Genomic DNA, 4,374 nt, shown 5'->3' with positions numbered 1-4,374 from the left:
AGTTACATTTTAATGATGTGTTGAAACAGAGCAACCATTAAGAAAGCATTAGAAAATTTACATTGTAAAACTATGTAGCAGTCATGATTCTTTTGGAATTTTTAGGATATTCTATATTTATGTTACTCTAAATTTTATGTATTAGTAATTGTTCAGTGTACCTATGGGTTTACAAAACAATTCAGCAGATGGAAGTTCTGTCTTTTTGGAGGAGTTAACACTTATACTAGGTTGGTGTTTCACAAACTTGTCTGATTTTAGTAATCACTAAAAATAAATGTTAAAAAAAACACAGATTTTAGCCCCTCCCTAGTGATCCAACCCTACCTTGAGCAACTCTGAAATAACCAATGGTAAGAATCTTGATCAGTTTCTCTCTCTTTCTCTTTAAACATTGCATATCTTCTCCCGCCCCCACCCTACACTTACATATACTTGCTACTGAAGAGATAACCTGTTTAATTTATTACGCATTCAGGATGATTGGGTAATCATTTATTTTTTGTGAAAAGTTTATGATTTTGAGGTAAGAGAAGATACTAAGGACACTTCTATTAATAGAGTATCACATAAGATTTTGTAAAAATATTAGATTTATCATTACATTTTAAATCCTATATCATATGCTAACAATTTAAAAAATGCTTTTTGTTGCTTTTTGGGCATTTCCTTGAGACTGTTACTATAATAAAATTGTAATAAGTAAGCAGAAAGAGAAGACAGGAGGAGAAGGGACGACAGAGAATAAGATGGTTGGATGGCATCACCGACTCAATGGACATGAGTTTGAGCAAACTCCGGGAGTTGGTAATGGACAGGGAAGCCTGGCGTGCTGCAGTCCATGGGGTTGAAAAGAGGCCCACACAACTGAGCAACTGAACTGAACTGAACTGAAGCAGAAAGACGCACCAGGGACTATGTTTTATCAACAAAATGTGTGAACCTTGGCTGCCTACAAGAATATCAAAACAATGAAATTGTCTTTAATTGAAATGAGCATTTTAAACTGTCACTGGAATGTTTTTATTTTATAGCTTAGAATGTATCTTCAAAACAATCTATCCTATGAGTGTAACCTGTAGCCAGTTAGTCAACCTTTACTGGTTATTTGTCATTAATGACAGCAGGGGCCAGCTCTGAAAATCAAACTGAGTGGAGACATGCATACGTGCATTTGTGACTAAATTCTTAAGTGAAGAAAAGATAATGTGTATTGTTTTAAATTATCTATGTTTCTTTTTCTTCCACACAGATCATTAAGAGCTGACTGTGAACGCAAATGTGTAACTTTCATCTCTGTTGTTCTTGGTTTTACATATCTATTCTAATGCATGTGAAATGAGCTCCCCATCTCTTTCCAAGTGATAAAGCAACTGTGCAAAGTGCTCTAGGAAATGGGTGTGCAGCAGTTGTGGACTGTATTCCCCAAAGCAGTTTGTTAGTCATTCAGTTTGCTACAACTTCATTCATTTCATCTTCTTTCTTCTAGAACTAGGCTGAGGAAAAATTGGTCTTTTTCAGAAAGCTTAAAGAGTTGCGGCAAGTAAGTGATCACAGTGGTGGACATAAAAATAGCCATCTCCTTGTAATTTAAAAATCTGCAAAGGAATTAGCTCATGGTGCATTGAAGAAGGAGGTCTCAGAATGTGTGGTGATTAAGAGCATGTTCATTCACAGCTGGAACAGAAGATGGCTAGCTCTTCACTGGGTCAGCTTCCTCTTCCTCCAGGGCATGCAGCGGGGCTCTCTCTTTCCCAGCCTTCCTTGAAGTTTAAGTGTGGCCATATGGTAGAGTTCTGGCCAATGGAATTGGAGCAGAAGGGCTGGCTCATTCATACTTACCAAGTAAGACTCCTTCTTCTCTTTCTCCTGCAGCATAAGAAAGCCTTCTGTTGACTGGTGAAGCCACAAGGTGGAAGGATCCTAAGTTCTCAAATTACCATTTGGAAGAGAGCGACTTTACATGAGCTATAAACAAATATATATTGTTAAGTCTCAGAAATTTTGTAGTTCATCTGATACAGCAGTTAGCCTGCCCCAGCTGATACAACAGAATAGTACTATTGGTCAAGGATTCTACTTCTCAGCCTGTGGAAAGCAGGAAATGGTTGCCTCTTCAATAGTATTTGCTGGATAAGACCTTCTTTGGCATTCTACTTTGGACAAGTTTTCCCAGCCTCACCTTTGTTATTGCAGTTGCCTGCTAACTAGCTCTCTGCTTCTGTTGGTGCCCTCCTCTGCAGTTTATTATCAAAGCAGAAACCAGGGTGATCTCACATCATTCTTCTCAACTCCCTCCAAGCTCTGCATTTGATTCAGAGAAAAGGCTAAAGTCTTTTCAATGACCTACAAGACCATTGCCCACCTGCCCCCTCGCCTCATCACTTCTCTGTGCTTCTCTTCTAACACTCTCCCTTGTTCTGAACCAGCCTCACAGATTCCCGTGCTATTCCTTGAGCAGAACGGGCATGCTCTTGCCTTAGAGCTTCTGTGTTTGTTTCCTCTGTTTGGAATACTCTTTTCCGGGATGTCCTTGTGGTTCACTCTTTGCTCAGAGAGGCTTTGCTGAGCATGCTATTTTAAATGACCGCTGCTTTCACTCTCTAACCCCTTTCTTTTGTTATTTTCCTCTGTAGCACTTAGTACCTTCTAACATACTACACGCATTTTCTTTTTAACGTTGTTCACTGCATGTTCCCCTGCACGCCCCTATTAACATGAAAGCTCCATGAGAAAGGATTTTTGACTTTTTGTTATCAGCCTAGAGTAGCACTTGGCAAGTAATAAATAATAGATACATTTTTGTTGAATGACTAAATGCTCTTACATAGATCAGTGCCATGTGCCAGAGGAGCACTAAAGGGAAACTTCTAATTCCCACTGGGGTCTGGCAAGGAAAGTTCTCCTGGAGAAACTTCTTCTGGGCCTGGAAGCTGATGTACTTGCTAAGAGTCTGAGCCAGTGGTCACTGTTTAGTCCTCCTCTTAGCTGGCCCGTTAGCATCATTTGACACAGCTGTGGTTGTTTTCCTGAAGGGCGGTCTTCACTTGACTTCAGAGTACCACACCTGCCTGGCTGTTCCCCTACTTCCTTGGCCATCCCTTCTCAGGCTATTTAGCAGTTCCCCTCCATTTCCCCCACTGAATGCTGGAATACGTAGGGTTCAGTCCTGGCAGTCTTCTCATCTTTCTGCGCTCATTCCTCGGGGGATCTAAACTAATCTCAGGGCTTTAAATGCCATTTGTATACTCATGACTTCCAAACACATACTTCTAAGTGGTATCTCTACCCTGAATTCCACATCTGTGTATCAGGGGGCCTGCTGGGCCTCTCCTCTTGGATGTCTAATAAGTATCTCAAACGTAAATGCCCACAACAGAGCCTCTGCTATTTCCCGCTTGCCTTGTGTTCCTGATCTCATTTAATGGCGGCTCTGTTCTTTTGGTTGCTCAGGCCAAAAGCCTCGGAGTTATCTTTAATTCTCCCCTTCTTCTCTGCCAATGCCACTTTCACAATATAAGCAGAACCACTTCTTAGCATCCCCACTGCCAGCACCCTGGGACTGCCTGGGTGCTACTGGTCTCTTAACCAGTGACTTAGTTTTTGCTTGTGGCTGCTCTTCAGCCAGTCCTCACACTGACACCAGCATGATCCTATTAAAGCCTAAGTCACATTGTGTCTCTCTTCAGCTCAAAACTTTCCAATGGTTTCTCCTATGCCCTCAGGGACCTGCAAGGCCCTCCTTGACCTGACATCATCTCCAACCACGATTCCACTCATTACTCTTCTCCATCGACTATCTTGCTGATTCTTGGCTATTCCATATATGCTTTTGCTTCAGAGCCTTTGCATTTGATATTCCTTATCTGGAATGATCTTTCCCCAGATGTCTGCTTGGCTAGCTCCCTCACTGGCTTCAGTCATTCCTCAAAATTCATCTTTTTTAAAAAAATTCATTTTTTCAGCAAGGATTTTCTTGGTTGCTTTGTCTAAGATTTTAATGCAGTTTCCTGCCTCCACTTCTCATTCCTTTTCTCTTTTTTTTCCTCCTTTGCGGTTTTCAATAATGTATTTTATCTTCATATTCACCTTATCTATTGTCATGAAACCATAACTCTCACCTTTTAAAAGGTGCATCTGTCTCCTCCCATTTTCATTTCTTCAGTCAGTTTTAAAGTCATGCTAATAACACTGACTTGCAGTGGAAATATTTGAGCATAGCAAAGGATTTGGTCTGTTTTGTTCTCTGAAACATAGTCAGTGTTCAACTCATTATAATGAATGGATCAAAATTAATTAGAGCTGGTAAAACTCTTTCCTTATCAAGTAGATATTCTTCAAACCTCAGGAAGAGTTAAAATTTTAAAAGATGCT

At 40.4% G+C, this 4,374-nt stretch overlaps 1 long non-coding RNA gene across 1 annotated transcript; it reads right to left on the bottom strand.

Annotated features, from left to right (window-relative positions):
- Window positions 1-1,299: 1,299 nt before the first annotated feature.
- On the bottom strand, window positions 1,300-3,717 carry LOC129632941 (uncharacterized). The gene is made up of 2 exons (XR_008704765.1): window positions 2,828-3,717; window positions 1,300-1,968 (listed from the first exon to the last, which is right to left on the bottom strand). It is a non-coding gene; the product is annotated as an uncharacterized LOC129632941 (long non-coding RNA).
- Window positions 3,718-4,374: the final 657 nt, after the last annotated feature.

Source organism: Bubalus kerabau, chromosome 18 (genome assembly GCF_029407905.1).
Source record: "Bubalus kerabau isolate K-KA32 ecotype Philippines breed swamp buffalo chromosome 18, PCC_UOA_SB_1v2, whole genome shotgun sequence".
Taxonomy (NCBI): Eukaryota; Metazoa; Chordata; class Mammalia; order Artiodactyla; family Bovidae; genus Bubalus; species Bubalus kerabau.
Note: the sequence above shows the minus strand (reverse complement) of the source record. Positions and strands in the feature narration are given on the sequence as shown.